This window comes from Triticum dicoccoides, chromosome 6A (assembly GCF_002162155.2).
Source record: "Triticum dicoccoides isolate Atlit2015 ecotype Zavitan chromosome 6A, WEW_v2.0, whole genome shotgun sequence".
Lineage (NCBI taxonomy): Eukaryota > Viridiplantae > Streptophyta > Magnoliopsida > Poales > Poaceae > Triticum > Triticum dicoccoides.
In genome coordinates this window covers 103020880-103030959 of record NC_041390.1, presented here as the reverse complement: position 1 = coordinate 103030959, position 10080 = coordinate 103020880, and positions in this window count along the sequence as shown.

Below are 10080 nucleotides of genomic sequence, written 5' to 3'. Positions count from 1 at the left end.
CATCATCATCCTCAGCGGCGTCCGAGTCCCACTCCTCCTCCTGGCTCTCGCCCCCGCTCGCTTCTCCCTCCTCAGTCGGAGCTTGTGCTCCGTTGGGCATCGAGTACACCTCAGTGAGGTCCTGATAGACATCCAGAAAAAGATCAGTCGACCGATCGGCAGGGAAAACAGAAATAAATATGACGAGAATACAATGGGAAGTGGAGCAGACATACCTTGTTTGGATCACTGTGGCAGTCGAGTGGAGGAATCCTTCTGGCTCCGCGAGGGTTATCCTTGTTCCCAGTAACAGCGGCCATCCACCTTTCCAGAGTGGCATCATCGACTGTTTCTGGATTGACCCGAGTCACATCCTCAGTCCCGCAGTATAGCCACATGCAATGGCTCCGGAATTGAAGAGGCTAGATACGACGCCTAAGGAAAACCTCCAGGAGATCCATACCCGTCACTCCATCCCGAACCAACTGAACTACACGCTCCATCAGCATCTTCATGTCAGCTTTCTCCTTCGGAATCACCTTCAGAGAGGAGGGCTTGTTCACTCGGTCCATGGTGAATTGAGGGAGTACACTCGACTGTCCCGGCGTCGACTGATCCTGGCAGTAGAACCAGGTCGACTGCCAGCCTCTGACTGACTCGGGAAATGTCATGGCTGGGAAGGTGCTCTTGCTCCTCACCTGGATCCCCAGACCCCCACACATTTGGACAACTCGGGTTTTTTCGTCGCCTGAGCTCACCTTCTTCACGGTCTGAGAGCGACACATGAATATGTGCTTGAACAAGCCCCAATGCGGTCGACAACCCAGAAAACTCTCACACATGGACACAAACGCGGCAAGATAGGCGATAGAATTCGGGGTGAAGTGGTGGAGTTGCGCTCCAAAGAAGTTCAAGAAACCACGAAAGAAAATGTTCGGCGGCAAAGAGAATCCGCGGTCGACATGGGTAGCCAGAAGCACACACTCACCCTCTTCTGGCTGGGGCTGCCACTCTTTCCTCGGAAGCCTCGCAGCTCCATGAGGGATCAGGCCCTTGTTGGCCATGTCGAGGAGATCCTTCTCCGTGATGGTCGACTGGATCCAATCTCCCTGGACCCAGCCTTTCGGCAGGCGAGATCTAGACGAAGACCCGCCGCGGCTGGTGGATCTCCCCTTCGCCTTCTCCGTCGCCGACGCCTTCTTCGCGCGTTCCAGCGCCGCCGTCTTCTCCTTGACCATGGCTACCGGCGAGACGCGCGAGGAGAGGTTGTGCGGAGGCGAGAGAGAGCGTGTTGGGCGGAGACGAAGGGAGCAGAGGGAGAATGCTGAGGCACTGTTCAAAAAACCCTCGCCGGGCGCATTTACAAGATCCCTTCCGAGTGGATGACAGGTGGGCCCGGTCGATCTAATCATATCCTGAAACAGTTGCGCGAGCGTGATACGTGGCGAAAAAAGCAGCGCGGGGATCGAGGCGTCTATGCCCCGTCCCATGCGAGCGCCGCGGACCGCTCCGCTCCGCGCGCTCCCCCAAATTCCGTATCCTGCGGAATCCGCGAACGGCAGATCAGTCTGCCAGACGCGGGATTCCCTGCGATCCGTCGCTCGGAAATCAGCAAAGTCCAAAAGATCACTCGACGAAGAAAAAGGATGGATCGAGTCGACTGAAGAAAAGTTGCTCACTATCAACAAAGAGATTTTTTGGTTCAAAGCAACGCACGACTAGCATGCGAAGGCTAATCGGAAACAACATCAACTCCTTCATCACTCAAGCCTCAATCCATTCGGGGGCTAATGATGGAGTCATGTACCTAGGGTAGGGTCACAGACCTGATCTAAGTACCCTGCCTAGGGACATCCTTAGAAGAGATCACCTTCCAGTCGACCTACGAGGGACTCACTCGACTGACTTGAAGGACTCAACCACGAAGACTCACTCGACCACTAGAAGGTCAAGAGGCACTCTGCACTGCAACGGTCTGTAATTAAGTAGACTTTATGATAGTAAAGACACTTTATGTGGGGCGTTACCAGTAACGCCCCGGACTTAATGCACCTTAAACCCTCTCCTACGTGGGCTGGCTGGGGTCCTGGCGCACTCTATATAAGCCACCCCCCTCCACAGGTAGAAGGGTTCGGCACCCTGTAACTCATATACACATAATCCACTCGACCGCCTCCGGGCTCCGAGACGTAGGGATGTTACTTCCTCCGAGAAGGGCCTGAACTCGTACATCTCTTGTTCTTACAACTTCTCCATAGCTAGGACCTTGCCTCTCCATACCTACCCCCCACTCTACTGTCAGACTTAGAACCACGACAGCCATGACAGCGCCTCCAGGAAGGAAACGACACCTGTAGGTGTCGTCGCTGCCAGCCTTAAAAGGTCAGGCTTTCGCCCTGGCTGAGTCTGAGCAATCCCAAGCCGTCGGAACAAAACTCAAAGATGAGAAAGTCTGGCCATAGGCTGGAACCACCCCCACAGGAAGGAGAGCCACCGGAAGAATGAGCTGCAGGACAGGCGGATGGGACACGAAGGTGGCTGGATCAATGACGCAGGTAGGAAGTAGGAGGGCGATGATGGCCGAAGTCCTAGACGAGCCCGGATCCGGAGAGGGGCGCAGATACGGGCTACCGGGACCGGAGCCGCAGGGACAACCGATGAAGAACCACATAAAAACGCTACTACAATCCACAATCCATCGGTAGCTAGGGATACGATGATGCCAAGCTAGTTGGACAATGGAAATCTCATTCACACTGATTGCATCGTTACAAAGAGTACAAGATATACACGAGTCAGCCCGTGGGAAGCGGCACGCAGGCCTGGGCTCTCGGTTAGATCCTAAAATCGAGGAGGTTTACATACAAACGTGTATACAAGTGTACAGGAGTTACATGACATATTAACACCCCCCCTCAGCTGGAACGCCATTAGGTTGGACATTCAAGCTGCTACGGAACTCATGAAACACATGGGATGGCAGACCCTTGGTAAATACGTCAGCGAACTGGGAGCTGGATGGCACATGCAAAACGCGAGCTTCCCGAGCGCCACGCGGTCACGGACGAAGTGCAAGTCAATCTCAATGTGCTTCGTACGTTGGTGTTGCACCGGGTTGGAGGCGATGTAGGTAGCAATGACATTGTCACAATATACAATTGTGGCCTGAGAGGGCGGGCGACGTAACTCATGAAGGAGTTGCCATAACCAGCAGGACTCTGCCACACAATTAGCCACACCGCAATACTCGGCCTCGGCACTGGAACGGGACACCGTGGGTTGCCGTTTCGAGGACCACGAGAGAAGGTTCTGCCCAAGAAAACACAGAACCCGGAGGTAGATTTACGGGTGTCGGGGCAACCGGCCCAATCGGCATCCGTATATGCAATGAGATCGTGAGAAGAGGACCGATAAAACTGTAACCCATAGTGTGTGGTGCCGCGGAGGTAGCGTAAGATGCGTTTGATGAGCTGCATGTGGGAGTCGTGGGGTGCATGCATAAAGAGGCAAACTTGTTGGACGGCATATGAGATGTCGGGGCGAGTGAGTGTGAGATACTGTAAAGCACCGGCGAGACTACGATACAGCGTGGGATTCGCCAAGGGAAGGCCATCAGCGGCAAACAGTTTAGACATGGTGTCAATGGGCGTGGAGACATGCTTAAAGTTGAGCATATGAGTGCGGTCGAGGATCTCTAGTGAATATTGTTGTTGGCAGAGAAAGAGGCCCGAATGGTTGGTGGTGACATTGATGCCAAGAAAGTGGTGTAGGTCGCCAAGGTCGGTCATGGAGAATTCTTGCTTGAGAGAATTGATAACATGTTGAAGAGTGTGTGGGGAGCTGGCGGTGAGGATGATATCATCCACGTACACAAGCAAGTATGTGATGGAAGTGCCGTGATGCAGAATGAACATCGAGGAGTCACTCTTGGATGCAAGAAAACCTAGTGACAAAAGAAAAGACCGAAAGTGATGGAACCATGTGCGAGGGGCTTGTTTCAAGCCATAAAGAGACTTACGAAGGAGACACACATGATCCGGACGAGACGAGTCCACAAAGCCAGCCGATTGTGCACAATAGACTGTCTCCTTGAGGTCCCCATGGAGGAAGGCATTTTTGACGTCAAGTTGGTGGATGGGCCACGAGCTCGTCGTAGCAATGCTGAGGACAACGTGGATGGTAGCCGGTTTGACCACCGGACTAAATGTCTCAACATAGTCGACACCTTCCTTTTGAGTGAGGCGACGAACAACCCAGCGCGCCTTATACCGTGCCAATGTACCATCAGTGTTGAACTTGTGGCGGAAGATCCACTTGCCAGTCACCACGTTCACACCTGCAGGCTTAGGAACCAAAGACCAAGTCGAATTAGCGATTAAAGCATCAAATTCATCACGCTTTGCTTGTTGCCAATGTGGGTCTTTGAGAGCCGTGCGATATGTGGGAGGGATAGGGGATATGGTGGAACTCGGCTGGGCAGAGAGGAAAAGACGTCTGGGAATGCAAAATCCTGATTTGGCACGTGTTTTCATTTTATGGGAGTTGTGAGGGGCTTGATTGGCTGGGCATGGGCAGGAAGACGTGGCCGAACGGGAGTGGAAGGCACGGAATCGGAGGAAGATGGCGTGGGGTCCTGGCTAGAGCAAGAAGGCGCAGGATCCGAGGAGGATCCGGGTGCAGGCTCGGTGGGTTCGTGATCCAAGGAGGGAGGGGTGGCAGGCGAGTCGCCCGAGGACGCGCGTGCGGCAGGCGATGCATGCGAGGCAGAATCGGTGGGCCGGTGCGAGCTGGTGGAGGCGAGGCTCGTGGGTGGTGTGGTGGGGTTGGCGGACAGCTAGCGAGGCGGGATAGGCCTGCATGGAAGTGTCCCATCGGATTGGGTAGGTGGGAAGCGGGACGAGGAATTAGCGGGGTTGGCGACCGAATCTGGCAGCGGAAGGAGGCAGGATCACGCCAGATTTTCTGTGGGGAGGCGTGCAGAGGCCGAGGGTGCGGGGGGCTCGTAGGGAAAAATGTTTTCGTCAAAGATGACGTGACGTGAAACTATAACACGATGAGTTGTGAGATTGTAGCATCGGTACCCCTTATGCTCGAGGGGATAGCCTAGAAAAATGCATCGATTGGAGCGTGGGGAGAGTTTGTGGTCGGTGGTGGCATATAGATTAGGAAAACAAAGGCAGACAAGCGGAGATGATCGTAGGTAGGATGAACGCCATGAAGCATGTAGTATGGGGTGTTGTTATGAATGGCACGAGAGGGTCTCCGGTTGAGAAGGTAGGTGGCGGTATGAAGGGCTTCGACCCAAAACACCGGGTTGAGATTGGCTTGGACAAGGAGAGTGCGTACAATGTCATTGGTGGTCCGAAGGATGTGCTCGGCTTTGCCGTTTTGGGGGGAAGTGTGAGGGCACGAGAAAAAATAGGCAATGGCATTCGCAGAGAAGAAAGTGCGTAGGGAGGAGTTGATGAATTCTCCGCCATTGTCGCATTGCAATGCCTTGATGATTACGTTGTATTGGGTATGAACAAACGAGAAGAAGCGTTGTAGGGTGGTGGAGGTGTCGGATTTGTGGCATAGAGGAAATGTCCACGAGAAGTGGGAGTAATCATAAAGCACAACCAAATAAAACTGATAGCCGGAAAAACTGACCACTTGAGAGGTCCACAAATCACAGTGTACTAACTCAAATGGTGCAAAGGTGCGACTACTAGAGGAAGGAAAGGAAAGGCGCGATTGTCTTCCTAATTGACAAGCGGTACATGGAGAGTGCACACGTTTATTACAAGGAGTGAGAAAACCAGTAGCTACTAATGAAGACAAAGTTTATGGACTAGGGTGGCCGAGGCGACAATGCCACACATCGCCGGAGGAGACAGTGGTGGAGAGAGCAGCACGCCAAGCCTGGTTATTGCCATAAAACGGATAGAGGTCGCCGGTACTAGCGGAGATCACGATGACTTTCCTGGTGCGAAGGTCCTTCACAAGAAAACCGAATGGGTAAAATTCTATAAAGCAAGAATTGTCTTAGTAAATTGACGAACAGAAATAAGACTAGTAACGACAGTGGGAGAGAATAAAACATCACGTAGATGGAAGTTATGGGGAGGGAGAGAGGTGGAGCCGGTGGCCTGAATAGGGAGATGAGTGCCATTGCCAACAACAATGCTAGATAAATGATGCTTTAAACGAGAACTCGAGAAGGTGAGGTTACCAGGATTGCTGGTGACGTGAGAGGAAGCGCCGCTGTCGAGGTACAATTCATGGGAGGGGGCACCAGTGTTGGGGAAGCCTTGAGAGCTGTAGGCAGCTTGCAGCATGGCAAGGTGATCCCATGATGGCTGCTGCGGGGGGATCGACGCAGGCTAGGTGGGGAGCTGCATCTGGTAGGCATGCGCGTGGGATCCCGGGCGAGGGCCTAGCACCCCGGCGCTGTTGGGCGGGATCCAACCAGGACGCGAACCGGGCAGTGCCATGCCGTAGGGGGCGAAGAACCCCATGTACAGGCTGAACTGGGGCACATAGGGGTTGGTGTTGCTGCCGCGCCCGCCGTGGTCGCCACGGCTGCGCCCACGATCTGCACCGTCCTGACGCGAACCGGAGCCCCGTGCTTGCTGTGGGCCGCCGCCATCTGGGCCGCGCTCGGAGAATCGGTCGCCGTGGTCACCCTGCCGTGCGCCAGATGGAGCCGCCTGACCAGAGGAACCCGTGGGAGGGGCGGCGCTGCCATGGACAGCGAGCAGCGCGGTGCTCTCATCAGCAGAACGCTGGTCTTGATTCTCCTCGGCGAGCTTGAGGTGGGATAACACCGTCTCGAAGGGCGGCAGGGGCACCGTGTCACCCAACAACTCGAATGGTGTCGAGGTGCTTGTCAATGCCATGGAGGAATTGGGTGGTAAGGTCCACCTCGGTGACGGCGTGGTCGATGTCAGCGAGTCCGGCGGTGAGGAGCTTCATGCGACGAGCGTACTCGGCAACGGAGCGGTCCCCTTGCTTGAGGTTGCGGTACTGCCAGTTGAGCATCATGTACTGAGCAGCCCGATTGGCTAGGAAGTAGTTGCAGATCCAATACCAGAGCTCGTATGCGGAGGTGGCGCCGACAACGTGGTCAACAATGGGGTCGGCGAGGGTGGCATAGATCCAAAGGACAAGGTGGGCGTCCAGCTCATGGGTGACAGCATCGGCGTTGGGTGGCAGAGGGTGCTCGATGAAGTGGGTGACGCCGTACCGGATCATGAGCATGAGGAAGAATGACTTCCACTTGTGGTAGTTGTGGTCATCTGGATTGAGAAGGAATTTGGTGTGGTTTTGGATGCTGTCATGAAAGATTGGGTGTTGGGAGGGAGTGGCGAAGGGAGGCGGCTGCGGTGTAGGGGAGGAGAAGAGTGGGGCGAACTAGGAGGAGCTGGGGGCCGAGGTGCCGCCGAAGATGAATGGCGAGGAGCCAGCAGTGGTGGAGGGAGAGGAAGCAGCGCCGCCTAAGTCGGAGAGGGAACCCGGCGAGGTCGCAGCGCTCGAGGCCGAGGACGAGGCAGCGAGAGTGGCCGCGGAGGAGGAGGAGTCGACGGCCATGGCGAGAACCTGGAGTCTGATACCAAGTTGGACGATGGAAATCTCATTCACACTGATTGCATCATTACACAAGAGTACAAGATATACACGAGTCAGCCCGTGGGAAGCGGCACGCAGGCCTGGGCTCTCAGTTAGATCCTAAAATCTAGGAGGTTTACATACAAATGTGTATACAAGTGTACATGAGTTACATGACATATTAACAAAGCTGCCAGCATGCAACAACAACGGCTACCCCATGCATGACCGCGGGAGCCCCGCCCTCTCCGGCCAGCCTCACGAGTTTTGAAGCGCCGCTCGCAGCCGCCGTCCGATCCCGCTGAATTCCACGATTGATTTGATTAACCGGCGCACCCTTTAGCCCCATGCGGCCATGCATGACGATTGCCATGTCCCCACGTACCTATAAAAAGAATAAGTATAAGAGCATCTCCATCCGTTCGCCCCCCCAGGGCGCCGAAAAAGAGCCCCCTGGGGCCTGGGGGCGAGCCGGCGCTAGATTGGCGCATGGGGGCGAGCGGGTTCCCAGCCGCTCGCCCCAAGGTCGCCTCAGATGCGCATTTATTTTATTTTAAAACATATGAATTTGGCAAAGTTTGGCCAAATTCGACTAACTTGACAATCATATTAAACATGTTCGGCGTTTACATAAATTATAAAAAAAGACATCTACGGGGCGAAGAAGTCGCTGAGCGTCGCGAAGTCGCCGACGTCACCGCCGTCCTCATCATTGTTGTCGGCCTTCTCCTTCTTGACGGCGCGGCAGCCCCTGCTGGACCCCTGTACGGCGTCTCCAAAGCGGACAGGTGGCGGCGGCGGCGTGTCATCGTCGTCACTGTCGTCGAGGATGACGACGCCTCCCTCGTCCCGGCCGCGGCGACGGGCTTCGAAGCGCTCGAAGGCGGCAATCTGGCGCTGCAACTCCGTCTGTGCCCAGTTGTCGCGCGCCCACTTCAGGGCCACCTCGTCATCGAGCTCCTCCTCCTTGACACCGCCGGCAAGCCCGGGGAGCCCTGGCTCCTTCTTGATGGCGGCGAGCCCCGGCTCCATCTTCGGTTTGATGAAGCGCGGAGGTGCCGAGGAGGGGGCGCACTGGCCGCCCTCATTAATGATGATGCCGGTGCTGCGGGTGCGCCAACCGAGCGGCGTCTCCGTGGCGGGCTCGGGCTTGACGCTGAAGAGCGCCGACGAGGAGGAGTCGAAGGAGGAGGAGTGGGAGGAGGAGGAAGAGCCGAACCTCCTCGACACCCACGACCCAGCGCTCCGGCGGGTGGGCGGGACGGGCGCCGCGGCAGGGTATGCCAGCGGCGGGTTGTTGCCGCCCTTGAGGTACTCCAGCACCCCGTGCAGTGTGCGGCCGGTGACGCCCCACCAGAGGCGGCGGCCGTCGCTGTTCTTGATGCCCCCCACCACCGGCGCCCCGTTCGTGGACGCCAGCCACTGTTCGTGCCGCCGCTGGAAATACTTCGTCCACGCCGCGTGGTTGTCGGCGGCGTACTGGGGGAGGGCGCGCTGCTCCTCAGTCAGGGCCGACCGCATGCGATCGACCTCGGCGGCGAAGAAGTCGGGGCGCGCATCGACGTCGGGCACCGGGGGGATGGGGACGCTGTTGGGGAACGTAGTAATTTCAAAAAATTCCTACGCACACACAGGATTATGGTGATGCATAGCAACGAGAGGGGAGAGTGTGTCCATGTACCCTCGTAGACCGAAAGCGGAAGTGTTAGCACAACGCGGTTGATGTAGTCGTACGTCTTCACGATCCGACCGATCCATGTACTGAACGCACGGCACCTCCGAGTTCAGCACACGTTCACCTCGATGAAGTCCCATGAACTCCGATCCAGCAGAGCTTCACGGGAGAGTTTTGTCAGCACGGCGGCGTGATGATGGTGATGATGATGCTACCGACGCAGGGCTTCGCCTAAGCACAACTACGATATAATCGAGGTGGATTATGGTGGAGGGGGGCACTGCACACGGCCGGAATAGATCAATAGATCAACTTGTGTGTCTAGAGGTGCCCCCTGCCCCCGTATATAAAGGAGCAAGGGGGAGGCCGGCCGGCCCCTGTACGCGCGCCAGGAGGAGGAATCCTCCTCCTAGTAGGAGTAGGTGCGCGGCCTGCCCTAGGCCAGCCCTCTCTCTCTCCACTAAGGCCCATAAGGCCCACAATTTCTCCCGGGGGGTTCCGGTAACCCTCCGGCACTCCGGTTTTCTCAGAAACCATCCGGAACACTTCCGGTGTCCGAATATAGTCGTCCAATATATCGATCTTTACGTATCGACCATTTTGAGACTCCTCGTCATGTCAGTGATCATCTCCGGGACTCTGAACTACCTTAGGTACATCAAAACACAAAAACTCATAATACCGATCGTTACCAAACATTAAGCGTGCGGACCCTACGGGTTCGAGAACTATGTAGACATGACCGAGACACGTCTCTGATCAATAACCAACAGCGGAACCTGGATGTTCATATTGGCTCCCACATATTCTACGAAGATCTTTATCGGTCAAACCGCATA